Consider the following 25,254-nt stretch of genomic DNA (forward strand, 5'->3'; position numbering starts at 1 on the left):
CCGCTTCATGTGGTGTAGTTCTGATTACTGGGGGATTAGCTCAAATGGTAGAGCGCCCGCTTAGCATGCGGGAGGTACCGGGATCGATACCCGGATTCTCCAGATTTTTTCGCTTTGTAAAGAGAAATCCATTTTTTAGGCAATTTCGACTAAGTTAGAGTGAAAATAATGCCTATTGAAATAATAAAAAGCGTTTAATAATTTGATTTTCAACCACCTCAGAAGACAGGTCTTATCAATCAAATCGACAAGAATTTATTTTGTACTGTATCTGGAAATATTCTGCTGCTAAACAGGAAGGCACTGGTGGTTCAGTGGTAGAATTCTCGCCTGCCACGCGGGAGGCCCGATTTTCCTTCCAAAGGCTTCAATGGTTAGCAGAGTGGCGCAGTGGAAGCGTGCAGGGCCCATAACCCAGAGGTCCGAGGATCGAAACCTTGCTCTGCTAGAGGTGCGTCATTTTTTTGGCGCTGATATCAAGAAGATTTACAAACATTAGCAATTGTATTCGAGCCAAAAAAGATTGTGTTTGTACAAAATTTCAAAACTACTCGCGCAAAATTATAGAGACTCTCTTGCAAGCTAAAAACTTTGTTTGATTGTTTTCAATGTTTCTTTATGATTTTGCGTTTGTAGTTAAATATCCTGGAAAACAGTTCAGAATCAGCCATATGCAGCTTCATGTGGTTTAGTACTGATTACTGGGGAATTAGCTCGAATGGTAGAACGCCCGCTTAGCATGCGGGAGGTACCGGGATCGATACCCGGATTCTCCAGATTTTTTCGCTTGGTAAAGAGAAATCCATTTTTTAGGCAATTGCGACTAAGTTAGAGTGCAAATAATGCCTATTGGAATAATAAAAAGCGTTTAAGAATTTGATTTTCCACCACCTCAGAAGACAGGTCTTATCAATCAAATCGACACGAATTTATTTTGTACTGTATCTGGAAATATTCTGCTGCTAAACAGGAAGGCACTGGTGGTTCAGTGGTAGAATTCTCGCCTGCCACGCGGGAGGCCCGATTTTCCTTCCAAAGGCTTCAATGGTTAGCCGAGTGGCGCAGTGGAAGCGTGCTGGGCCCATAACCCAGAGGTCCGAGGATCGAAACCTTGCTCTGCTAGAGGTGCGTCATTTTTTTGGCGCTGGTATCAAGAAGATTTCCAAACATTAGCAATTGTATTCGAGCCAAAAAAGATTGTGTTTGTACAAAATATCAAAACTACTCGCGCAAAATTATAGACTCTCTTGCAAGCTAAAAACTTTGTTTGATTGTTTTCAATGTGTCTTTATGATTTTGCGTTTGTAGTTAAATATCCTGGAAAACAGTTCAGAATCAGCCATATGCAGCTTCATGTGGTTTAGTTCTGATTACTGGGGGATTAGCTCAAATGGTAGAGCGCCCGCTTAGCATGCGGGAGGTACCGGGATCGATACCCTGATTCTCCAGATTTTTTCGCTTGGTAAAGAGAAATCCATTTTTTAGGCAATTTCGACTAAGTTAGAGTGCAAATAATGCCTATTGGAATAATAAAAAGCGTTTTAGAATTTGATTTTCAACCACCTCAGAAGACAGGTCTTATCAATCAAATCGACACGAATTTATTTTGTACTGTATCTGGAAATATTCTGCTGCTAAACAGGAAGGCACAGGTGGTTCAGTGGTAGAATTCTCGCCTGCCACGCGGGAGGCCCGGGTTCGATTCCCGGCCAGTGCAATGTTTATTTTGTTTTTGGCTGGAAAACATCAAATGCAAATGTCAGTACCTATATTTTCTATTAAACTCCTGTGTTGTGTACTTAAATCGGTAAACTGCAAATTAAAACCATAGCTTTAACACAAGAAACAAAACCGAATTTCCTCCCCAAGGCTTCAATCGTTAGCAGAGTGGCGCAGTGGAAGCGTGCTGGGCCCATAACCCAGAGGTCCGAGGATCGAAACCTTGCTCTGCTAGAAGTGCGTCATTTTGTTGTCGCTGATATCAAGAAGAGAAACAAAACATTAGCAATTGTATTCGAGCCAATAAAGATTGTGTTTGTACAAAATTTCAAAACTACTCGCGCAAAATTATAGAGACTCTCTTGCAAGCTAAAAACTTTGTTTGATTGTTTTCAACGTGTCTTTATGATTTTGCGTTTGTATTTAAATATCCTGGAAAGCAGTTCAGAATCAGCCACATGCAGCTTCATGTGGTTTAGTTCTGATTACTGGGGAATTAGCTCAAATGGTAGAGCGCCCGCTTAGCATGCGGGAGGTACCGGGATCGATACCCGGATTCTCCAGATATTTTCGCTTGGTATAAGAGAAATCCATTTTTTAGGCAATTTCGACTAAGTTAGAGTGCAAATAATGCCTATTGGAATAATAAAAAGCGTTTAAGAATTTGATTTTCCACCACCTCAGAAGACAGGTCTTATCAATCAAATCGACACGAATTTATTTTGTACTGTATCTGGAAATATTCTGCTGCTAAACAGGAAGGCACTGGTGGTTCAGTGGTAGAATTCTCGCCTGCCACGCGGGAGGCCCGGGTTCGATTCCCGGCCAGTGCAATGTTTATTTTGTTTTTGGCTGGAAAACATCAAATGCAAATGTCAGTACCTATATTTTCTTTTAAACTCCTGTGTTGTGTACTTAAATCGGTAAACTGCAAATTAAAAGCATAGCTTTAACACAAAAAACAAAACCGAATTTCCTCCCCAAGGCTTCAATCGTTAGCAGAGTGGCGCAGTGGAAGCGTGCTGGGCCCATAACCCAGAGGTCCGAGGATCGAAACCTTGCTCTGCTAGAAGTGCGTCATTTTTTTGTCGCTGATATCAGGAAGGGAAACAAAACATTAGCAATTGTATTCGAGCCAATAAAGATTGTGTTTGTACAAAATTTCAAAACTACTCGCGCAAAATTATAGAGACTCTCTTGCAAGCTAAAAACTTTGTTTGATTTTTTTCAACGTGTCTTTATGATTTTGCGTTTGTATTTAAATATCCTGGAAAGCAGTTCAGAATCAGCCATATGCAGCTTCATGTGGTTTAGTTCTGATTACTGGGGAATTAGCTCAAATGGTAGAGCGCCCGCTTAGCATGCGGGAGGTACCGGGATCGATACCCGGATTCTCCAGATTTTTTCGCTTGGTATAAGAGAAATCCATTTTTTAGGCAATTTCGACTAAGTTAGAGTGCAAATAATGCCTATTGAAATAATAAAAAGCGTTTAAGAATTCGATTTTCCACCACCTCAGAAGACAGGTCTTATCAATCAAATCGACACGAATTTATTTTGTACTGTATCTGGAAATATTCTGCTGCTAAACAGGAAGGCATTGGTGGTTCAGTGGTAGAATTCTCGCCTGCCACGCGGGAGGCCCGGGTTCGATTCCCGGCCAGTGCAATGTTTATTTTTTTTTTGCTGGAAAATATCAAATGCAAATGTCAGTATCTATATTTTCTATTAAACTCCTCTGTTGTGTACTTAAATCGGTAAACTGCAAATTAAAAGCATAGCTTTAACACAAGAAACAAAACCGAATTTCTTCCCCAAGGCTTCAATCGTTAGCAGAGTGGCGCAGTGGAAGCGTGCTGGGCCCATAACCCAGAGGTCCGAGGATCGAAACCTTGCTCTGCTAGAAGTGCGTCATTTTTTTGTCGCTGATATCAAGAAGAGAAACAAAACATTAGCAATTGTATTCGAGCAAATAAAGATTGTGTTTGTACAAAATTTCAAAACTACTCGCGCAAAATTTTAGAGACTCTCTAGCGAGCAAAAAACTTTGTTTGATTGTTTTTAATGTGTCTTTATGATTTTGCGTTTGTATTTAAATATTCTGGAAAGCAGTTCAGAATCAGCCATATGCAGCTTCATGTGGTTTAGTTCTGATTACTGGGAGATTAGCTCAAATGGTAGAGCGCTTGCTCAGCATGGGGGAGGTACTGGGATCGATACCCGGATTCTCCAGATTTTTTCGCTTGGTAAAGAGAAATCCATTTTTTAGGCAATTTCGACTAAGTGAGACTGCAAATAATGCCTATTGGAATATTCAAAAGCGTTTTAGAATTTGATTTTCAACCACCTCAGAAGACAGGTCTTATCAATCAAATCGACACGAATTTATTTTGTACTGTATCTGGAAATATTCTGCTGCTAAACAGGAAGGCACTGGTGGTTCAGTGGTAGAATTCTCGCCTGCCACGCGGGAGGCCCGGGTTCGATTCCCGGCCAGTGCAATTTTTATTTTGTTTTTGGCTGGAAAACATCAAATGCAAATGTCAGTACCTATATTTTCTATTAAACTCCTGTGTTGTGTACTTAAATCGGTAAACTGTAGATTAAAAGCATAGCTTTAACACAAGAAACAAAACCGAATTTCCTCCCCAATGCTTCTGTGGTCAGCAGAGTGGCGCAGTGGAAGCGTGCTGGGCCCATAACCCAGAGGTCCGGGGATCGAAACCTTGCTCTGCTAGAGGTGCGTCATTTTTTTTGTCGCTGATATCAAGAAGAGAAACAAAACATTAGCAATTGTATTCGAGCCAATAAAGATTGTGTATGTACAAAATTTCAAAACTACTCTCGCAAAATTATAGAGACTCTCTAGCAAGCAAAAAACTTTGTTTTATTGATTTCAATGTGTCTTTATGATTTTGCGTTTGTATTTAAATATCCTGGAAAGCAGTTCAGAATCAGCCATATGCCGCTTCATGTGGTGTAGTTCTGATTACTGGGGGATTAGCTCAAATGGTAGAGCGCCCGCTTAGCATGCGGGAGGTACCGGGATCGATACCCGGATTCTCCAGATTTTTTCGCTTTGTAAAGAGAAATCCATTTTTTAGGCAATTTCGACTAAGTTAGAGTGCAAATAATGCCTATTGAAATAATAAAAAGCGTTTAATAATTTGATTTTCAACCACCTCAGAAGACAGGTCTTATCAATCAAATCGACACGAATTTATTTTGTACTGTATCTGGAAATATTCTGCTGCTAAACAGGAAGGCACTGGTGGTTCAGTGGTAGAATTCTCGCCTGCCACGCGGGAGGCCCGATTTTTCTTCCAAAGGCTTCAATGGTTAGCAGAGTGGCGCAGTGGAAGCGTGCAGGGCCCATAACCCAGAGGTCCGAGGATCGAAACCTTGCTCTGCTAGAGGTGCGTCATTTTTTTGGCGCTGATATCAAGAAGATTTACAAACATTAGCAATTGTATTCGAGCCAAAAAAGATTGTGTTTGTACAAAATTTCAAAACTACTCGCGCAAAATTATAGAGACTCTCTTGCAAGCTAAAAACTTTGTTTGATTGTTTTCAATGTTTCTTTATGATTTTGCGTTTGTAGTTAAATATCCTGGAAAACAGTTCAGAATCAGCCATATGCAGGTTCATGTGCTTTAGTTCTGATTACTGGGGAATTAGCTCAAATGGTAGAGCGCCCGCTTAGCATGCGGGAGGTACCGGGATCGATACCCGGATTCTCCAGATTTTTTCGCTTGGTAAAGAGAAATCCATTTTTTAGGCAATTGCGACTAAGTTAGAGTGCAAATAATGCCTATTGGAATAATAAAAAGCGTTTAAGAATTTGATTTTCCACCACCTCAGAAGACAGGTCTTATCAATCAAATCGACACGAATTTATTTTGTACTGTATCTGGAAATATTCTGCTGCTAAACAGGAAAGCACTGGTGGTTCAGTGGTAGAATTCTCGCCTGCCACGCGGGAGGCCCGATTTTCCTTCCAAAGGCTTCAATGGTTAGCCGAGTGGCGCAGTGGAAGCGTGCTGGGCCCATAACCCAGAGGTCCGAGGATCGAAACCTTGCTCTGCTAGAGGTGCGTCATTTTTTTGGCGCTGGTATCAAGAAGATTTCCAAACATTAGCAATTGTATTCGAGCCAAAAAAGATTGTGTTTGTACAAAATATCAAAACTACTCGCGCAAAATTATAGACTCTCTTGCAAGCTAAAAACTTTGTTTGATTGTTTTCAATGTGTCTTTATGATTTTGCGTTTGTAGTTAAATATCCTGGAAAACAGTTCAGAATCAGCCATATGCAGCTTCATGTGGTTTAGTTCTGATTACTGGGGAATTAGCTCAAATGGTAGAGCGCCCGCTTAGCATGCGGGAGGTACCGGGATCGATACCCTGATTCTCCAGATTTTTTCGCTTGGTAAAGAGAAATCCATTTTTTAGGCAATTTCGACTAAGTTAGAGTGCAAATAATGCCTATTGGAATAATAAAAAGCGTTTTAGAATTTGATTTTCAACCACCTCAGAAGACAGGTCTTATCAATCAAATCGACACGAATTTATTTTGTACTGTATCTGGAAATATTCTGCTGCTAAACAGGAAGGCACAGGTGGTTCAGTGGTAGAATTCTCGCCTGCCACGCGGGAGGCCCGGGTTCGATTCCCGGCCAGTGCAATGTTTATTTTGTTTTTGGCTGGAAAACATCAAATGCAAATGTCAGTACCTATATTTTCTATTAAACTCCTGTGTTGTGTACTTAAATCGGTAAACTGCAAATTAAAAGCATAGCTTTAACACAAGAAACAAAACCGAATTTCCTCCCCAAGGCTTCAATCGTTAGCAGAGTGGCGCAGTGGAAGCGTGCTGGGCCCATAACCCAGAGGTCCGAGGATCGAAACCTTGCTCTGCTAGAAGTGCGTCATTTTGTTGTCGCTGATATCAAGAAGAGAAACAAAACATTAGCAATTGTATTCGAGCCAATAAAGATTGTGTTTGTACAAAATTTCAAAACTACTCGCGCAAAATTATAGAGACTCTCTTGCAAGCTAAAGACTTTGTTTGATTGTTTTCAACGTGTCTTTATGATTTTGCGTTTGTATTTAAATATCCTGGAAAGCAAATCAGAATCAGCCATATGCAGCTTCATGTGGTTTAGTTCTGATTACTGGGGAATTAGCTCAAATGGTAGAGCGCCCGCTTAGCATGCGGGAGGTACCGGGATCGATACCCGGATTCTCCAGATATTTTCGCTTGGTATAAGAGAAATCCATTTTTTAGGCAATTTCGACTAAGTTAGAGTGCAAATAATGCCTATTGGAATAATAAAAAGCGTTTAAGAATTTGATTTTCCACCACCTCAGAAGACAGGTCTTATCAATCAAATCGACACGAATTTATTTTGTACTGTATCTGGAAATATTTTGCTGCTAAACAGGAAGGCACTGGTGGTTCAGTGGTAGAATTCTCGCCTGCCACGCGGGAGGCCCGGGTTCGATTCCCGGCCAGTGCAATGTTTATTTTGTTTTTGGCTGGAAAACATCAAATGCAAATGTCAGTACCTATATTTTCTTTTAAACTCCTGTGTTGTGTACTTAAATCGGTAAACTGCAAATTAAAAGCATAGCTTTAACACAAGAAACAAAACCGAATTTCCTCCCCAATGCTTCAATTGTTAGCAGAGTGGCGCAGTGGAAGCGTGCTGGGCCCATAACCCAGAGGTCCGAGGATCGAAACCTTGCTCTGCTAGAAGTGCGTCATTTTTTTGTCGCTGATATCAAGAAGAGAAACAAAACATTAGCAATTGTATTCGAGCCAATAAAGATTGTGTTTGTACAAAATTTCAAAACTACTCGCGCAAAATTATAGAGACTCTCTTGCAAGCTAAAAACTTTGTTTGATTGTTTTCAACGTGTCTTTATGATTTTGCGTTTGTATTTAAATATCCTGGAAAGCAGTTCAGAATCAGCCATATGCAGCTTCATGTGGTTTAGTTCTGATTACTGGGGAATTAGCTCAAATGGTAGAGCGCCCGCTTAGCATGCGGGAGGTACCGGGATCGATACCCGGATTCTCCAGATTTTTTCGCTTGATATAAGAGAAATCCATTTTTTAGGCAATTTCGACTAAGTTAGAGTGCAAATAATGCCTATTGGAATAATAAAAAGCGTTTAAGAATTCGATTTTCCACCACCTCAGAAGACAGGTCTTATCAATCAAATCGACACGAATTTATTTTGTACTGTATCTGGAAATATTCTGCTGCTAAACAGGAAGGCATTGGTGGTTCAGTGGTAGAATTCTCGCCTGCCACGCGGGAGGCCCGGGTTCGATTCCCGGCCAGTGCAATGTTTATTTTGTTTTTGGCTGGAAAACATCAAATGCAAATGTCAGTACCTATATTTTCTATTAAACTCCTGTGTTGTGTACTTAAATCGGTAAACTGTAGATTAAAAGCATAGCTTTAACACAAGAAACAAAACCGAATTTCTTCCCCAATGCTTCTGTGGTCAGCAGAGTGGCGCAGTGGAAGCGTGCTGGGCCCATAACCCAGAGGTCCGGGGATCGAAACCTTGCTCTGCTAGAGGTGCGTCATTTTTTTTGTCGCTGATATCAAGAAGAGAAACAAAACATTAGCAATTGTATTCGAGCCAATAAAGATTGTGTATGTACAAAATTTCAAAACTACTCTCGCAAAATTATAGAGACTCTCTAGCAAGCAGAAAACTTTGTTTTATTGATTTCAATGTGTCTTTATGATTTTGCGTTTGTATTTAAATATCCTGGAAAGCAGTTCAGAATCAGCCATATGCCGCTTCATGTGGTGTAGTTCTGATTACTGGGGGATTAGCTCAAATGGTAGAGCGCCCGCTTAGCATGCGGGAGGTACCGGGATCGATACCCGGATTCTCCAGATTTTTTCGCTTTGTAAAGAGAAATCCATTTTTTAGGCAATTTCGACTAAGTTAGAGTGCAAATAATGCCTATTGAAATAATAAAAAGCGTTTAATAATTTGATTTTCAACCACCTCAGAAGACAGGTCTTATCAATCAAATCGACACGAATTTATTTTGTACTGTATCTGGAAATATTCTGCTGCTAAACAGGAAGGCACTGGTGGTTCAGTGGTAGAATTCTCGCCTGCCACGCGGGAGGCCCGATTTTCCTTCCAAAGGCTTCAATGGTTAGCAGAGTGGCGCAGTGGAAGCGTGCAGGGCCCATAACTCAGAGGTCCGAGGATCGAAACCTTGCTCTGCTAGAGGTGCGTCATTTTTTTGGCGCTGATATCAAGAAGATTTACAAACATTAGCAATTGTATTCGAGCCAAAAAAGATTGTGTTTGTACAAAATTTCAAAACTACTCGCGCAAACTTATAGAGACTCTCTTGCAAGCTAAAAACTTTGTTCGATTGTTTTCAATGTGTCTTTATGATTTTGCGTTTGTAGTTAAATATCCTGGAAAACAGTTCAGAATCAGCCATATGCAGCTTCATGTGCTTTAGTTCTGATTACTGGGGAATTAGCTCAAATGGTAGAGCGCCCGCTTAGCATGCGGGAGGTACCGGGATCGATACCCGGATTCTCCAGATTTTTTCGCTTGGTAAAGAGAAATCCATTTTTTAGGCAATTGCGACTAAGTTAGAGTGCAAATAATGCCTATTGGAATAATAAAAAGCGTTTAAGAATTTGATTTTCCACCACCTCAGAAGACAGGTCTTATCAATCAAATCGACACGAATTTATTTTGTACTGTATCTGGAAATATTCTGCTGCTAAACAGGAAGGCACTGGTGGTTCAGTGGTAGAATTCTCGCCTGCCACGCGGGAGGCCCGATTTTCCTTCCAAAGGCTTCAATGGTTAGCCAAGTGGCGCAGTGGAAGCGTGCTGGGCCCATAACCCAGAGGTCCGAGGATCGAAACCTTGCTCTGCTAGAGGTGCGTCATTTTTTTGGCGCTGGTATCAAGAAGATTTCCAAACATTAGCAATTGTATTCGAGCCAAAAAAGATTGTGTTTGTACAAAATATCAAAACTACTCGCGCAAAATTATAGACTCTCTTGCAAGCTAAAAACTTTGTTTGATTGTTTTCAATGTGTCTTTATGATTTTGCGTTTGTAGTTAAATATCCTGGAAAACAGTTCAGAATCAGCCATATGCAGCTTCATGTGGTTTAGTTCTGATTACTGGGGGATTAGCTCAAATGGTAGAGCGCCCGCTTAGCATGCGGGAGGTACCGGGATCGATACCCTGATTCTCCAGATTTTTTCGCTTGGTAAAGAGAAATCCATTTTTTAGGCAATTTCGACTAAGTTAGAGTGCAAATAATGCCTATTGGAATAATAAAAAGCGTTTTAGAATTTGATTTTCAACCACCTCAGAAGACAGGTCTTATCAATCAAATCGACACGAATTTATTTTGTACTGTATCTGGAAATATTCTGCTGCTAAACAGGAAGGCACAGGTGGTTCAGTGGTAGAATTCTCGCCTGCCACGCGGGAGGCCCGGGTTCGATTCCCGGCCAGTGCAATGTTTATTTTGTTTTTGGCTGGGAAACATCAAATGCAAATGTCAGTACCTATAGTTTCTATTAAACTCCTGTGTTGTGTACTTAAATCGGTAAACTGCAAATTAAAACCATAGCTTTAACACAAGAAACAAAACCGAATTTCCTCCCCAAGGCTTCAATCGTTAGCAGAGTGGCGCAGTGGAAGCGTGCTGGGCCCATAACCCAGAGGTCCGAGGATCGAAACCTTGCTCTGCTAGAAGTGCGTCATTTTGTTGTCGCTGATATCAAGAAGAGAAACAAAACATTAGCAATTGTATTCGAGCCAATAAAGATTGTGTTTGTACAAAATTTCAAAACTACTCGCGCAAACTTATAGAGACTCTCTTGCAAGCTAAAAACTTTGTTCGATTGTTTTCAATGTTTCTTTATGATTTTGCGTTTGTAGTTAAATATCCTGGAAAACAGTTCAGAATCAGCCATATGCAGCTTCATGTGCTTTAGTTCTGATTACTGGGGAATTAGCTCAAATGGTAGAGCGCCCGCTTAGCATGCGGGAGGTACCGGGATCGATACCCGGATTCTCCAGATTTTTTCGCTTGGTAAAGAGAAATCCATTTTTTAGGCAATTGCGACTAAGTTAGAGTGCAAAAAATGCCTATTGGAATAATAAAAAGCGTTTAAGAATTTGATTTTCCACCACCTCAGAAGACAGGTCTTATCAATCAAATCGACACGAATTTATTTTGTACTGTATCTGTAAATATTCTGCTGCTAAACAGGAAGGCACTGGTGGTTCAGTGGTAGAATTCTCGCCTGCCACGCGGGAGGCCCGATTTTCCTTCCAAAGGCTTCAATGGTTAGCCAAGTGGCGCAGTGGAAGCGTGCTGGGCCCATAACCCAGAGGTCCGAGGATCGAAACCTTGCTCTGCTAGAGGTGCGTCATTTTTTTGGCGCTGGTATCAAGAAGATTTCCAAACATTAGCAATTGTATTCGAGCCAAAAAAGATTGTGTTTGTACAAAATATCAAAACTACTCGCGCAAAATTATAGACTCTCTTGCAAGCTAAAAACTTTGTTTGATTGTTTTCAATGTGTCTTTATGATTTTGCGTTTGTAGTTAAATATCCTGGAAAACAGTTCAGAATCAGCCATATGCAGCTTCATGTGGTTTAGTTCTGATTACTGGGGGATTAGCTCAAATGGTAGAGCGCCCGCTTAGCATGCGGGAGGTACCGGGATCGATACCCTGATTCTCCAGATTTTTTCGCTTGGTAAAGAGAAATCCATTTTTTAGGCAATTTCGACTAAGTTAGAGTGCAAATAATGCCTATTGGAATAATAAAAAGCGTTTTAGAATTTGATTTTCAACCACCTCAGAAGACAGGTCTTATCAATCAAATCGACACGAATTTATTTTGTACTGTATCTGGAAATATTCTGCTGCTAAACAGGAAGGCACAGGTGGTTCAGTGGTAGAATTCTCGCCTGCCACGCGGGAGGCCCGGGTTCGATTCCCGGCCAGTGCAATGTTTATTTTGTTTTTGGCTGGGAAACATCAAATGCAAATGTCAGTACCTATATTTTCTATTAAACTCCTGTGTTGTGTACTTAAATCGGTAAACTGCAAATTAAAACCATAGCTTTAACACAAGAAACAAAACCGAATTTCCTCCCCAAGGCTTCAATCGTTAGCAGAGTGGCGCAGTGGAAGCGTGCTGGGCCCATAACCCAGAGGTCCGAGGATCGAAACCTTGCTCTGCTAGAAGTGCGTCATTTTGTTGTCGCTGATATCAAGAAGAGAAACAAAACATTAGCAATTGTATTCGAGCCAATAAAGATTGTGTTTGTACAAAATTTCAAAACTACTCGCGCAAAATTATAGAGACTCTCTTGCAAGCTAAAAACTTTGTTTGATTGTTTTCAACGTGTCTTTATGATTTTGCGTTTGTATTTAAATATCCTGGAAAGCAGTTCAGAATCAGCCATATGCAGCTTCATGTGGTTTAGTTCTGATTACTGGGGAATTAGCTCAAATGGTAGAGCGCCCGCTTAGCATGCGGGAGGTACCGGGATCGATACCCGGATTCTCCAGATATTTTCGCTTTGTATAAGAGAAATCTATTTTTTAGGCAATTTCGACTAAGTTAGAGTGCAAATAATGCCTATTGGAATAATAAAAAGCGTTTAAGAATTTGATTTTCCACCACCTCAGAAGACAGGTCTTATCAATCAAATCGACACGAATTTATTTTGTACTGTATCTGGAAATATTCTGCTGCTAAACAGGAAGGCACTGGTGGTTCAGTGGTAGAATTCTCGCCTGCCACGCGGGAGGCCCGGGTTCGATTCCCGGCCAGTGCAATGTTTATTTTGTTTTTGGCTGGAAAACATCAAATGCAAATGTCAGTACCTATATTTTCTTTTAAACTCCTGTGTTGTGTACTTAAATCGGTAAACTGCAAATTAAAAGCATAGCTTTAACACAAGAAACAAAACCGAATTTCCTCCCCAAGGCTTCAATCGTTAGCAGAGTGGCGCAGTGGAAGCGTGCTGGGCCCATAACCCAGAGGTCCGAGGATCGAAACCTTGCTCTGCTAGAAGTGCGTCATTTTTTTGTCGCTGATATCAAGAAGAGAAACAAAACATTAGCAATTGTATTCGAGCCAATAAAGATTGTGTTTGTACAAAATTTCAAAACTACTCGCGCAAAATTATAGAGACTCTCTTGCAAGCTAAAAACTTTGTTTGATTGTTTTCAACGTGTCTTTATGATTTTGCGTTTGTATTTAAATATCCTGGAAAGCAGTTCAGAATCAGCCATATGCAGCTTCATGTGGTTTAGTTCTGATTACTGGGGAATTAGCTCAAATGGTAGAGCGCCCGCTTAGCATGCGGGAGGTACCGGGATCGATACCCGGATTCTCCAGATATTTTCGCTTTGTATAAGAGAAATCTATTTTTTAGGCAATTTCGACTAAGTTAGAGTGCAAATAATGCCTATTGGAATAATAAAAAGCGTTTAAGAATTTGATTTTCCACCACCTCAGAAGACAGGTCTTATCAATCAAATCGACACGAATTTATTTTGTACTGTATCTGGAAATATTCTGCTGCTAAACAGGAAGGCACTGGTGGTTCAGTGGTAGAATTCTCGCCTGCCACGCGGGAGGCCCGGGTTCGATTCCCGGCCAGTGCAATGTTTATTTTGTTTTTGGCTGGAAAACATCAAATGCAAATGTCAGTACCTATATTTTCTTTTAAACTCCTGTGTTGTGTACTTAAATCGGTAAACTGCAAATTAAAAGCATAGCTTTAACACAAGAAACAAAACCGAATTTCCTCCCCAAGGCTTCAATCGTTAGCAGAGTGGCGCAGTGGAAGCGTGCTTGGCCCATAACCCAGAGGTCCGAGGATCGAAACCTTGCTCTGCTAGAGGTGCGTCAGTTTTTTGTCGCTGATATCAAGAAGAGAAACAACAAATTAGCAATTGTATTCGAGCAAATAAAGATTGTGTTTGTACAAAATTTCAAAACTACTCGCGCAAAATTTTAGAGACTCTCTAGCAAGCAAAAAACTTTGTTTGATTGTTTTTAATGTGTCTCTATGATTTTGCGTTTGTATTTAAATATTCTGGAAAGCAGTTCAGAATCAGCCATATGCAGCTTCATGTGGTTTAGTTCTGATTACTGGGGGATTAGCTCAAATGGTAGAGCGCTTGCTCAGCATGGGGGAGGTACTGGGATCGATACCCGGATTCTCCAGATTTTTTCGCTTGGTAAAGAGAAATCCATTTTTTAGGCAATTTTGACTAAGTTAGACTGCAAATAATGCCTATTGGAATAATAAAAAGCGTTTTAGAATTTGATTTTCAACCACCTCAGAAGACAGGTCTTATCAATCAAATCGACACGAATTTATTTTGTACTGTATCTGGAAATATTTTGCTGCTAAACAGGAAGGCACTGGTGGTTCAGTGGTAGAATTCTTGCCTGCCACGCGGGAGGCCCGGGTTCGATTCCCGGCCAGTGCAATGTTTATTTTGTTTTTGGCTGGAAAACATCAAATGCAAATGTCAGTACCTATATTTTCTATTAAACTCCTGTGTTGTGTACTTAAATCGGTAAACTGTAGATTAAAAGCATAGCTTTAACACAAGAAACAAAACCGAATTTCCTCCCCAATGCTTCTGTGGTCAGCAGAGTGGCGCAGTGGAAGCGTGCTGGGCCCATAACCCAGAGGTCCGGGGATCGAAACCTTGCTCTGCTAGAGGTGCGTCATTTTTTTTGTCGCTGATATCAAGAAGAGAAACAAAACATTAGCAATTGTATTCGAGCCAATAAAGATTGTGTATGTACAAAATTTCAAAACTACTCTCGCAAAATTATAGAGACTCTCTAGCAAGCAAAAAACTTTGTTTTATTGATTTCAATGTGTCTTTATGATTTTGCGTTTGTATTTAAATATCCTGGAAAGCAGTTCAGAATCAGCCATATGCATCTTCATGTGGTTTAGTTCTGATTACTGGGGGATTAGCTTAAATGGTAGAGCTCCCGCTTAGCATGCGAGAGGTACCGGGATCGATACCCGGATTCTCCAGATTTTTTCGCTTTGTAAAGAGAAATCCATTTTTTAGGCAATTTCGACTAAGTTAGAGTGCAAATAATGCCTATTGAAATAATAAAAAGCGTTTAATAATTTGATTTTCAACCACCTCAGAAGACAGGTCTTATCAATCAAATCGACACGAATTTATTTTGTACTGTATCTGGAAATATTCTGCTGCTAAACAGGAAGGCACTGGTGGTTCAGTGGTAGAATTCTCGCCTGCCACGCGGGAGGCCCGATTTTCCTTCCAAAGGCTTCAATGGTTAGCAGAGTGGCGCAGTGGAAGCGTGCTGGGCCCATAACCCAGAGGTCCGAGGATCGAACCCTTGCTCTGCTAGAGGTGCGTCATTTTTTTGGCGCTGATATCAAGAAGATTTACAAACATTAGCAATTGTATTCGAGCCAAAAAAGATTGTGTTTGTACAAAATTTCAAAACTACTCGCGCAAAATTATAGAGACTCTCTTGCAAGCTAAAAACTTTGTTTGATTGTTTTCAATGTGTCTTTATGATTTTGCGTTTGTAGTTAAATATCCTGGAAAACAGTTCAGAATCAGCCATATGCAGCTTCATGTGGTTTAGTTCTGATTACTGGGGGATTAGCTCAAATGGTAGAGCGCCCGCTTAGCATGCGGGAGGTACCGGGATCGATACCCGGATTCTCCAGATTTTTTCGCTTGGTAAAGAGAAATCCATTTTTTAGGCAATTTCGACTAAGTTAGAGTTCAAATAATGCCTATTGGAATAATAAAAAGCGTTTTAGAATTTGATTTTCAACCACCTCAGAAGACAGGTCTTATCAATCAAATCGACACGAATTTATTTTGTACTGTATCTGGAAATATTCTGCTGCTAAACAGGAAGGCACTGGTGGTTCAGTGGTAGAATTCTCGCCTGCCACGCGGGAGGCCCGATTTTCCTTCCAAAGGCTTCAATGGTTAGCAGAGTGGCGCAGTGGAAGCGTGCTGGGCCCTTAACCCAGAGGTCCGAGGATCGAAACCTTGCTCTGCTAGAGGTGCGTCAGTTTTTTGTCGCTGATATCAAGAAGAGAAACAACACATTAGCAATTGTATTCGAGCAAATAAAGATTGTGTATGTACAAAATTTCAAAACTACTCGCGCAAAATTATAGAGATTCTCTAGCAAGCAAAAAACTTTGTTTGATTGTTTTTAATGTGTCTTTATGATTTTGCGTTTGTATTTAAATATTCTGGAAAGCAGTTCAGAATCAGCCATATGTAGCTTCATGTGGTTTAGTTCTGATTACTGGGGGATTAGCTCAAATGCTAGAGCTCTTGCTCAGCATGGGGGAGGTACTGGGATCGATACCCGGATTCTCCAGATTTTTTCGCTTGGTAAAGAGGAATCCATTTTTTAGGCAATTTCGACTAAGTTAGAGTGCAAATAATGCCTATTGGAATAATAAAAAGCGTTTTAGAATTTGATTTTCAACCACCTCAGAAGACAGGTCTTATCAATCAAATCGACACGAATTTATTTTGTACTGTATCTTGAAATATTCTGCAGCTAAACAGGAAGGCACTGGTGGTTCAGTGGTAGAATTCTCGCCTGCCACGCGGGAGGCCCGGGTTCGATTCCCGGCCAGTGCAATGTTTATTTTGTTTTTGGCTGGAAAACATCAAATGCAAATGTCAGTACCTATATTTTCTATTAAACTCCTGTGTTGTGTACTTAAATCGGTAAACTGTAGATTAAAAGCATAGCTTTAACACAAGAAACAAAACCGAATTTCCTCCCCAATGCTTCTGTGGTCAGCAGAGTGGCGCAGTGGAAGCGTGCTGGGCCCATAACCCAGAGGTCCGGGGATCGAAACCTTGCTCTGCTAGAGGTGCGTCATTTTTTTGTCGCTGATATCAAGAAGAGAAACAAAACATTAGCAATTGTATTCGAGCCAATAAAGATTGTGTATGTACAAAATTTCAAAACTACTCGCGCAAAATTATAGAGACTCTCTAGCAAGCAAAAAACTTTGTTTTATTGATTTCAATGTGTCTTTATGATTTTGCGTTTGTATTTAAATATCCTGGAAAGCAGTTCAGAATCAGCCATATGCCGCTTCATGTGGTGTAGTTCTGATTACTGGGGGATTAGCTCAAATGGTAGAGCGCCCGCTTAGCATGCGGGAGGTACCGGGATCGATACCCGGATTCTCCAGATTTTTTCGCTTTGTAAAGAGAAATCCATTTTTTAGGCAATTTCGACTAAGTTAGAGTGCAAATAATGCCTATTGAAATAATAAAAAGCGTTTAATAATTTGATTTTCAACCACCTCAGAAGACAGGTCTTATCAATCAAATCGACACGAATTTATTTTGTACTGTATCTGGAAATATTCTGCTGCTAAACAGGAAGGCACTGGTGGTTCAGTGGTAGAATTCTCGCCTGCCACGCGGGAGGCCCTATTTTCCTTCCAAAGGCTTCAATGGTTAGCAGAGTGGCGCAGTGGAAGCGTGCTGGGCCCATAACCCAGAGGTCCGAGGATCGAAACCTTTCTCTGCTAGAGGTGCGTCATTTTTTTGTCGCTGATATCAAGAAGAGAAACAACACATTAGCAATTGTATTCGAGCAAATAAAGATTGTGTTTGTACAAAATTTCAAAACTACTCGCGCAAAATTTTAGAGACTCTCTAGCAAGCAAAAAACTTTGTTTGATTGTTTTTAATGTGTCTTTATGATTTTGCGTTTGTATTTAAATATTCTGGAAAGCAGTTCAGAATCAGCCATATGCAGCTTCATGTGGTTTAGTTCTGATTACTGGGGGATAAGCTCAAATGGTAGAGCGCTTGCTCAGAATGGGGGAGGTACTGGGATCGATACCCGGATTCTCCAGATTTTTTCGCTTGGTAAAGAGAAATCCATTTTTTAGGCAATTTCGACTAAGTTAGACTGCAAATAATGCCTATTGGAATAATAAAAAGCGTTTTAGAATTTGATTTTCAACCACCTCATAAGACAGGTCTTATCAATCAAATCGACACGAATTTATTTTGTACTTTATCTGGAAATATTCTGCTGCTAAACAGGAAGGCACTGGTGGTTCAGTGGTAGAATTCTCGCCTGCCACGCGGGAGGCCCAAGTTCGATTCCCGGCCAGTGCAATGTTTATTTTGTTTTTGGCTGGAAAACATCAAATGCAAATGTCAGTACCTATATTTTCTATTAAACTCCTGTGTTGTGTACTTAAATCGGTAAACTGCAAATTAAAAGCATAGCTTTAACACAAGAAACAAAACCGAATTTCCCTCAAGGCTTCAATCGTTAGCAGAGTGACGCAGTGGAAGCGTGCTGGGCCCATAACCCAGAGGTCCGAGGATCGAAACCTTGCTCTGCTAGAAGTGCGTCATTTTTTTGTCGCTGATATCAAGAAGAGAAACAAAACATTAGCAATTGTATTCGAGCCAATAAAGATTGTGTTTGTACAAAATTTCAAAACTACTCGCGCAAAATTATAGAGACTCTCTTGCAAGCTAAAAACTTTGTTTGATTGTTTTCAACGTGTCTTTATGATTTTGCGTTTGTATTTAAATATCCTGGAAAGCAGTTCAGAATCAGCCATATGCAGCTTCATGTGGTATGCGGGAGGTACCGGGATCGATACCCGGATTCTCCAGATTTTTTCGCTTGGTATAAGAGAAATCCATTTTTTAGGCAATTTCGACTAAGTTAGAGTGCAAATAATGCCTATTGGAATAATAAAAAGCGTTTAAGAATTTGATTTTCCACCACCTCAGAAGACAGGTCTTATCAATCAAATCGACACGAATTTATTTTGTACTGTATCTGGAAATATTCTGCTGCTAAACAGGAAAGCATTGGTGGTTCAGTGGTAGAATTCTTGCCTGCCACGCGGGAGGCCCGGGTTCGATTCCCGGCCAGAGCAATATTTATTTTTTTTTTTGCTGGAAAATATCAAATGCAAATGTCAGTATCTATATTTTCTATTAAACTCCTCTGTTGTGTACTTAAATCGGTAAACTGCAAATTAAAAGCATAGCTTTAACACAAGAAACAAAACCGAATTTCTTCCCCAAGGCTTCAATCGTTAGCAGAGTGGCGCAGTGGAAGCGTGCTGGGCCCATAACCCAGAGGTCCGAGGATCGAAACCTTGCTCTGCTAGAGGTGCGTCAGTTTTTTGTCGCTGATATCAAGAAGAGAAACAACACATTAGCAATTGTATTCGAGCAAATAAAGATTGTGTTTGTACAAAATTTCAAAACTACTTGCGCAAAATTTTAGAGACTCTCTAGCAAGCAAAAAACTTTGTTTGATTGTTTTTAATGTGTCTTTATGATTTTGCGTTTGTATTTAAATATTCTGGAAAGCAGTTCAGAATCAGCCATATGCAGCTTCATGTGGTTTAGTTCTGATTACTGGGGGATTAGCTCAAATGGTAGAGCGCTTGCTCAGCATGGGGGAGGTACTGGGATCGATACCCGGATTCTCCAGATTTTTTCGCTTTGTAAAGAGAAATCCATTTTTTAGGCAATTTCGACTAAGTTAGACTGCAAATAATGCCTATTGGAATAATAAAAAGCGTTTTAGAATTTGATTTTCAACCACCTCAGAAGACAGGTCTTATCAATCAAATCGACACGAATTTATTTTGTACTGTATCTGGAAATATTCTGCTGCTAAACAGGAAGGCACTGGTGGTTCAGTGGTAGAATTCTCGCCTGCCACGCGGGAGGCCCGGGTTCGATTCCCGGCCAGTGCAATGTTTATTTTGTTTTTGGCTGGAAAACATCAAATGCAAATGTCAGTACCTATATTTTCTATTAAACTCCTGTGTTGTGTACTTAAATCGGTAAACTGTAGATTAAAAGCATAGCTTTAACACAAGAAACAAAACCGAATTTCCTCCCCAATGCTTCTGTGGTCAGCAGAGTGGCGCAGTGGAAGCGTGCTGGGCCAATAACCCAGAGATCCGGGGATCAAAACCTTGCTCTGCTACAGATGCGTCATTTTTTTGTCGCTGATATCAAGAAGAGAAACAAAACATTAGCAATTGTATTCGAGCCAATAAAGATTGTGTATGTACAAAATTTCAAAACTACTCGCGCAAAATTATAGAGACTCTCTAGCAAGCAAAAAACTTTGTTTTATTGATTTCAATGTGTCTTTATGATTTTGCGTTTGCATTTAAATATCCTGGAAAGCAGTTCAGAATCAGCCATATGCCGCTTCATGTGGTGTAGTTCTGATTACTGGGGGATTAGCTCAAATGGTAGTGCGCCCGCTTAGCATGCGGGAGGTACCGGGATCGATACCCTGATTCTCCAGATTTTTTCGCTTTGTAAAGAGAAATCCATTTTTTAGGCAATTTCGACTAAGTTAGAGTGCAAATAATGCCTATTGAAATAATAAAAAGCGTTTAATAATTTGATTTTCAACCACCTCAGAAGACAGGTCTTATCAATCAAATCGACACGAATTTATTTTGTACTGTATCTGGAAATATTCTGCTGCTAAACAGGAAGGCACTGGTGGTTCAGTGGTAGAATTCTCGCCTGCCACGCGGGAGGCCCGGGTTCTATTCCCGGCCAGTGCAATGTTTATTTTGTTTTTGGCTGGAAAACATCAAATGCAAATGTCAGTACTTATATTTTCTATTAAACTCCTGTGTTGTGTACTTAAATCGGTAAACTGTAGATTAAAAGCATAGCTTTAACACAAGAAACAAAACCGAATTTCCTCCCCAATGCTTCTGTGGTCAGCAGAGTGGCGCAGTGGAAGCGTGCTTGGCCCATAACCCAGAGGTCCGAGGATCGAAACCTTGCTCTGCTAGAGGTGCGTCAGTTTTTTGTCGCTGATATGAAGAAGAGAAACAACACATTAGCAATTGTATTCGAGCCAATAAAGATTGTGTTTGTACAAAATTTCAAAACTACTCGCGCAAAATTATAGACTCTCTTGCAAGCTAAAAACTTTGTTTGATTGTTTTCAATGTGTCTTTATGATTTTGCGTTTGTATTTAAATATCCTGGAAAACAGTTCAGAATCAGCCATATGCAGCTTTATGTGGTTTAGTTCTGATTACTGGGGGATTAGCTCAAATGGTAGAGCGCCCGCTTAGCATGCGGGAGGTACCGGGATCGTTACACGGATTCTCCAGATTTTTTCGCTTGGTAAAGAGAAATCCATTTTTTAGGCAATTTCGACTAAGTTAGAGTGCAAATAATGCCTATTGGAATAATAAAAAGTGTTTTAGAATTTGATTTTCAACCACCTCAGAAGACAGGTCTTATCAATCAAATCGACACGAATTTATTTTGTACTGTATCTGGAAATATTCTGCTGCTAAACAGGAAGGCACTGGTGGTTCAGTGGTAGAATTCTCGCCTGCCACGCGGAAGGCCCTATTTTCCTTCCAAAGGCTTCAATGGTTAGCAGAGTGGCACAGTGGAAGCGTGCTGGGCCCATAACTCAGAGGTCCGAGGATCGAAACCTTGCTCTGCTAGAGGTGCGTCATTTTTTTGGCGCTGATATCAAGAAGATTTACAAACATTAGCAATTGTATTCGAGCCAAAAAAGATTGTGTTTGTACAAAATTTCAAAACTACTCGCGCAAAATTATAGAGACTCTCTTGCAAGCTAAAAACTTTGTTTGATTGTTTTCAATGTGTCTTTATGATTTTGCGTTTGTATTTAAATATCCTGGAAAACAGTTCAGAATCAGCCATATGCAGCTTCATGTGGTTTAGTTCTGATTACTGGGGGATTAGCTCAAATGGTAGAGCGCCCACTTAGCATGCGGGAGGTACCGGGATCGATACCCGGATTCTCCAGATTTTTTCCCTTGCTAAAGAGAAATCCATTTTTTAGGCAATTTCGACTAAGTTAGACTGCAAATAATGCCTATTGGAATAATAAAAAGTGTTTTAGAATTTGATTTTCAACCACCTCAGAAGACAGGTCTTATCAATCAAATCGACACGAATTTATTTTGTACTGTATCTGGAAATATTCTGCTGCTAAACAGGAAGGCACTGGTGGTTCAGTGGTAGAATTCTCGCCTGCCACGCGGGAGACCCGGGTTCGATTCCCGGCCAGTGCAATGTTTATTTTGTTTTTGGCTGGAAAACATCAAATGCAAATGTCAGTACCTATATTTTCTATTAAACTCCTGTGTTGTGTACTTAAATCGGTAAACTGTAGATTAAAAGCATAGCTTTAACACAAGAAACAAAACCGAATTTCCTCCCAATGCTTCTGTGGTCAGCAGAGTGGCGCAGTGGAAGCGTGCTGGGCCCATAACCCAGAGGTCCGAGGATCGAAACCTTGCTCTGCTAGAGGTGCGTCATTTTTTTGGCGCTGATATCAAGAAGATAAACAAACATTAGCAATTGTATTCGAGCCAATAAAGATTGTGTTTGTACAAAATTTCAAAACTACTTGCGCAAAATTTTAGAGACTCTCTAGCAAGCTAAAAACTTTGTTTGATTGTTTTCAATGTGTCTTTATGATTTTGCGTTTGTATTTAAATATCCTGAAAAACAGTTCAGAATCAGCCATATGCAGCTTCATGTGGTTTAGTTCTGATTACTGGGGGATTAGCTCAAATGGTAGAGCGCCCGCTTAGCATATGGGAGGTACCGGGATCGATACCCGGATTCTCCAGATTTTTTCGCTTGGTAAAGAGAAATCCATTTTTTAGGCAATTTCGACTAAGTTAGAGTGCAAATAATGCCTATTGGAATAATAAAAAGTGTTTTAGAATTTGATTTTCAACCACCTCAGAAGACAGGTCTTATCAATCAAATCGACACGAATTTATTTTGTACTGTATCTGGAAATATTCTGCTGCTAAACAGGAAGGCACTGGTGGTTCAGTGGTAGAATTCTCGCCTGCCACGCGGAAGGCCCTATTTTCCTTCCAAAGGCTTCAATGGTTAGCAGAGTGGCGCAGTGGAAGCGTGCTGGGCCCATAACTCAGAGGTCCGAGGATCGAAACCTTGCTCTGCTAGAGGTGCGTCATTTTTTTGGCGCTGATATCAAGAAGATTTACAAACATTAGCAATTGTATTCGAGCCAAAAAAGATTGTGTTTGTACAAAATTTCAAAACTACTCGCGCAAAATTATAGAGACTCTCTTGCAAGCTAAAAACTTTGTTTGATTGTTTTCAATGTGTCTTTATGATTTTGCGTTTGTATTTAAATATCCTGCAAAACAGTTCAGAATCAGCCATATGCAGCTTCATGTGGTTTAGTTCTGATTACTGGGGGATTAGCTCAAATGGTAGAGCGCCCACTTAGCATGCGGGAGGTACCGGGATCGATACCCGGATTCTCCAGATTTTTTCCCTTGCTAAAGAGAAATCCATTTTTTAGGCAATTTCGACTAAGTTAGACTGCAAATAATGCCTATTGGAATAATAAAAAGTGTTTTAGAATTTGATTTTCAACCACCTCAGAAGACAGGTCTTATCAATCAAATCGACACGAATTTATTTTGTACTGTATCTGGAAATATTCTGCTGCTAAACAGGAAGGCACTGGTGGTTCAGTGGTAGAATTCTCGCCTGCCACGCGGGAGACCCGGGTTCGATTCCCGGCCAGTGCAATGTTTATTTTGTTTTTGGCTGGAAAACATCAAATGCAAATGTCAGTACCTATATTTTCTATTAAACTCCTGTGTTGTGTACTTAAATCGGTAAACTGTAGATTAAAAGCATAGCTTTAACACAAGAAACAAAACCGAATTTCCTCCCAATGCTTCTGTGGTCAGCAGAGTGGCGCAGTGGAAGCGTGCTGGGCCCATAACCCAGAGGTCCGAGGATCGAAACCTTGCTCTGCTAGAGGTGCGTCATTTTTTTGGCGCTGATATCAAGAAGATAAACAAACATTAGCAATTGTATTCGAGCCAATAAAGATTGTGTTTGTACAAAATTTCAAAACTACTCGCGCAAAATTTTAGAGACTCTCTAGCAAGCAAAAAACTTTGTTTGATTGTTTTCAATGTGTCTTTATGATTTTGCGTTTGTATTCAAATATCCTGGAAAACAGTTCAGAATCAGCCATATGCAGCTTCATGTGGTTAAGTTCTGATTACTGGGGGATTAGCTCAAATTGAAGAGCGTCCGCTTAGCATGCGGGAGGTACCGGGGTCGATACCCGGATTCTCCAGATTTTTTCGCTTGGTAAAGAGAAATCCATTTTTTAGGCAATTTCGACTAAGTTAGAGTGCAAATAATGCCTATTGGAATAATAAAAAGCGTTTTAGAATTTGATTGTCAACCACCTCAGAAGACAGGTCTTATCAATCAAATCGACACGAATTTATTTTGTACTGTATCTGGAAATAATCTGCTGCTAAACAGGAAGGCACTGGTGGTTCAGTGGTAGAATTCTCGCCTGCCACGCGGGAGGCCCGGGTTCGGTTCCCGGTCAGTGCAATGTTTATTTTGTTTTTGGCTGGAAAAACATCAAATGCAAATGTCAGTACCTATATTTTCTATTAAACTCCTGTGTTGTGTACTTAAATCGGTAAACTGTAAATTAAAAGCATAGCTTTAACACAAGAAAAAAAACCGAATTTCCTCCCCAATGCTTCTGTGGTCAGCAGAGAGGCGCAGTGGAAGCGTGCTGGGCCCATAACCCAGAGGTCCGAGGATCGAAACCTTGCTCTGCTAGAGGTGCGTCATTTTTTTGGCGCTGATATCAAGAAGAGAAACAAAACATTAGCAATTGTATTCGAGCCAACAAAGATTGTGTTTGTACAAAATTTCAAAACTACTCGCGCAAAATTATAGAGACTCTCTTGCAAGCTAAAAACTTTGTTTGATTGTTTTCAATGTGTCTTTATGATTTTGCGTTTGTATTTAAATATCCTGGAAAACAGTTCAGAATCAGCCATATGCAGCTTCATGTGGTTTAGTTCTGATTACTGGGGGATTAGCTCAAATGGTAGAGCGCCCGCTTAGCATGCGGGAGGTGCCGGAATCGATACCCGGATTCTCCAGATTTTTTCGCTTGCTAAAGAGAAATCCATTTTTTAGGCAATTTCGACTAAGTTAGACTGCAAATAATGCCTATTGGAATAATAAAAAGCGTTTTAGAATTTGATTTTAAACCACCTCAGAAGACATGTCTTATCAATCAAATCGACACGAATTTATTTTTTACTGTATCTGGAAATATTCTGCTGCTAAACAGGAAGGCAGTGGTGGTTCAGTGGTAGAATTCTCGCCTGCCACGCGGGAGGCCCGGGTTCGATTCCCGGCCAGTGCAATGTTTATTTTGTTTTTGGCTGGAAAACATCAAATGCAAATGTCAGTACCTATATTTTCTATTAAACTCCTGTGTTGTGTACTTAAATCGGTAAACTGTAGATTAAAAGCATTGCTTTAACACAAGAAACAAAACCGAATTTCCTCCCCAATGCTTCTGTGGTCAGCAGA

The 25,254-nt window shown here is 40.4% G+C and overlaps 36 non-coding genes across 36 annotated transcripts; all 36 read left to right on the top strand.

Annotated features, from left to right (window-relative positions):
* Positions 1-29: 29 nt before the first annotated feature.
* Positions 30-102, top strand: Trnaa-agc. Its single transcript has one exon. It is a non-coding gene; the product is annotated as a tRNA-Ala (tRNA).
* A 1,544-nt stretch (positions 103-1,646) lies between these two features.
* On the top strand, positions 1,647-1,717 carry Trnag-gcc. The gene has a single exon. It is a non-coding gene; the product is annotated as a tRNA-Gly (tRNA).
* A 492-nt stretch (positions 1,718-2,209) lies between these two features.
* On the top strand, positions 2,210-2,282 carry Trnaa-agc. Its single transcript has one exon. It is a non-coding gene; the product is annotated as a tRNA-Ala (tRNA).
* Positions 2,283-2,481: 199 nt separating this feature from the next.
* Trnag-gcc lies at positions 2,482-2,552 on the top strand. Its single transcript has one exon. It is a non-coding gene; the product is annotated as a tRNA-Gly (tRNA).
* A 492-nt stretch (positions 2,553-3,044) lies between these two features.
* On the top strand, positions 3,045-3,117 carry Trnaa-agc. Its single transcript has one exon. It is a non-coding gene; the product is annotated as a tRNA-Ala (tRNA).
* Positions 3,118-3,316: 199 nt separating this feature from the next.
* Trnag-gcc lies at positions 3,317-3,387 on the top strand. Its single transcript has one exon. It is a non-coding gene; the product is annotated as a tRNA-Gly (tRNA).
* A 762-nt stretch (positions 3,388-4,149) lies between these two features.
* Positions 4,150-4,220, top strand: Trnag-gcc. The gene has a single exon. It is a non-coding gene; the product is annotated as a tRNA-Gly (tRNA).
* Positions 4,221-4,713: 493 nt separating this feature from the next.
* Positions 4,714-4,786, top strand: Trnaa-agc. Its single transcript has one exon. It is a non-coding gene; the product is annotated as a tRNA-Ala (tRNA).
* A 601-nt stretch (positions 4,787-5,387) lies between these two features.
* On the top strand, positions 5,388-5,460 carry Trnaa-agc. The gene has a single exon. It is a non-coding gene; the product is annotated as a tRNA-Ala (tRNA).
* Positions 5,461-6,330: 870 nt separating this feature from the next.
* Positions 6,331-6,401, top strand: Trnag-gcc. Its single transcript has one exon. It is a non-coding gene; the product is annotated as a tRNA-Gly (tRNA).
* Positions 6,402-6,893: 492 nt separating this feature from the next.
* Trnaa-agc lies at positions 6,894-6,966 on the top strand. Its single transcript has one exon. It is a non-coding gene; the product is annotated as a tRNA-Ala (tRNA).
* A 199-nt stretch (positions 6,967-7,165) lies between these two features.
* Trnag-gcc lies at positions 7,166-7,236 on the top strand. Its single transcript has one exon. It is a non-coding gene; the product is annotated as a tRNA-Gly (tRNA).
* Positions 7,237-7,728: 492 nt separating this feature from the next.
* On the top strand, positions 7,729-7,801 carry Trnaa-agc. Its single transcript has one exon. It is a non-coding gene; the product is annotated as a tRNA-Ala (tRNA).
* Positions 7,802-8,000: 199 nt separating this feature from the next.
* Positions 8,001-8,071, top strand: Trnag-gcc. The gene has a single exon. It is a non-coding gene; the product is annotated as a tRNA-Gly (tRNA).
* A 493-nt stretch (positions 8,072-8,564) lies between these two features.
* Positions 8,565-8,637, top strand: Trnaa-agc. The gene has a single exon. It is a non-coding gene; the product is annotated as a tRNA-Ala (tRNA).
* A 601-nt stretch (positions 8,638-9,238) lies between these two features.
* Trnaa-agc lies at positions 9,239-9,311 on the top strand. The gene has a single exon. It is a non-coding gene; the product is annotated as a tRNA-Ala (tRNA).
* An 870-nt stretch (positions 9,312-10,181) lies between these two features.
* Trnag-gcc lies at positions 10,182-10,252 on the top strand. Its single transcript has one exon. It is a non-coding gene; the product is annotated as a tRNA-Gly (tRNA).
* Positions 10,253-10,744: 492 nt separating this feature from the next.
* Trnaa-agc lies at positions 10,745-10,817 on the top strand. The gene has a single exon. It is a non-coding gene; the product is annotated as a tRNA-Ala (tRNA).
* Positions 10,818-11,687: 870 nt separating this feature from the next.
* Trnag-gcc lies at positions 11,688-11,758 on the top strand. Its single transcript has one exon. It is a non-coding gene; the product is annotated as a tRNA-Gly (tRNA).
* A 492-nt stretch (positions 11,759-12,250) lies between these two features.
* Trnaa-agc lies at positions 12,251-12,323 on the top strand. The gene has a single exon. It is a non-coding gene; the product is annotated as a tRNA-Ala (tRNA).
* Positions 12,324-12,522: 199 nt separating this feature from the next.
* Trnag-gcc lies at positions 12,523-12,593 on the top strand. Its single transcript has one exon. It is a non-coding gene; the product is annotated as a tRNA-Gly (tRNA).
* A 492-nt stretch (positions 12,594-13,085) lies between these two features.
* Positions 13,086-13,158, top strand: Trnaa-agc. Its single transcript has one exon. It is a non-coding gene; the product is annotated as a tRNA-Ala (tRNA).
* A 199-nt stretch (positions 13,159-13,357) lies between these two features.
* Positions 13,358-13,428, top strand: Trnag-gcc. The gene has a single exon. It is a non-coding gene; the product is annotated as a tRNA-Gly (tRNA).
* A 763-nt stretch (positions 13,429-14,191) lies between these two features.
* Positions 14,192-14,262, top strand: Trnag-gcc. The gene has a single exon. It is a non-coding gene; the product is annotated as a tRNA-Gly (tRNA).
* Positions 14,263-15,429: 1,167 nt separating this feature from the next.
* On the top strand, positions 15,430-15,502 carry Trnaa-agc. The gene has a single exon. It is a non-coding gene; the product is annotated as a tRNA-Ala (tRNA).
* Positions 15,503-15,776: 274 nt separating this feature from the next.
* Positions 15,777-15,848, top strand: Trnak-cuu. Its single transcript has one exon. It is a non-coding gene; the product is annotated as a tRNA-Lys (tRNA).
* Positions 15,849-16,375: 527 nt separating this feature from the next.
* Positions 16,376-16,446, top strand: Trnag-gcc. The gene has a single exon. It is a non-coding gene; the product is annotated as a tRNA-Gly (tRNA).
* Positions 16,447-16,938: 492 nt separating this feature from the next.
* Positions 16,939-17,011, top strand: Trnaa-agc. Its single transcript has one exon. It is a non-coding gene; the product is annotated as a tRNA-Ala (tRNA).
* Positions 17,012-17,884: 873 nt separating this feature from the next.
* Trnag-gcc lies at positions 17,885-17,955 on the top strand. The gene has a single exon. It is a non-coding gene; the product is annotated as a tRNA-Gly (tRNA).
* Positions 17,956-18,666: 711 nt separating this feature from the next.
* Trnag-gcc lies at positions 18,667-18,737 on the top strand. The gene has a single exon. It is a non-coding gene; the product is annotated as a tRNA-Gly (tRNA).
* A 763-nt stretch (positions 18,738-19,500) lies between these two features.
* On the top strand, positions 19,501-19,571 carry Trnag-gcc. The gene has a single exon. It is a non-coding gene; the product is annotated as a tRNA-Gly (tRNA).
* A 763-nt stretch (positions 19,572-20,334) lies between these two features.
* On the top strand, positions 20,335-20,405 carry Trnag-gcc. The gene has a single exon. It is a non-coding gene; the product is annotated as a tRNA-Gly (tRNA).
* Positions 20,406-21,840: 1,435 nt separating this feature from the next.
* Positions 21,841-21,911, top strand: Trnag-gcc. Its single transcript has one exon. It is a non-coding gene; the product is annotated as a tRNA-Gly (tRNA).
* Positions 21,912-23,346: 1,435 nt separating this feature from the next.
* Trnag-gcc lies at positions 23,347-23,417 on the top strand. Its single transcript has one exon. It is a non-coding gene; the product is annotated as a tRNA-Gly (tRNA).
* A 761-nt stretch (positions 23,418-24,178) lies between these two features.
* Trnag-gcc lies at positions 24,179-24,249 on the top strand. The gene has a single exon. It is a non-coding gene; the product is annotated as a tRNA-Gly (tRNA).
* Positions 24,250-25,013: 764 nt separating this feature from the next.
* Trnag-gcc lies at positions 25,014-25,084 on the top strand. The gene has a single exon. It is a non-coding gene; the product is annotated as a tRNA-Gly (tRNA).
* Positions 25,085-25,254: the final 170 nt, after the last annotated feature.

This window comes from Nematostella vectensis, chromosome 8 (genome assembly GCF_932526225.1).
Source record: "Nematostella vectensis chromosome 8, jaNemVect1.1, whole genome shotgun sequence".
NCBI classification, from domain to species: Eukaryota; Metazoa; Cnidaria; class Anthozoa; order Actiniaria; family Edwardsiidae; genus Nematostella; species Nematostella vectensis.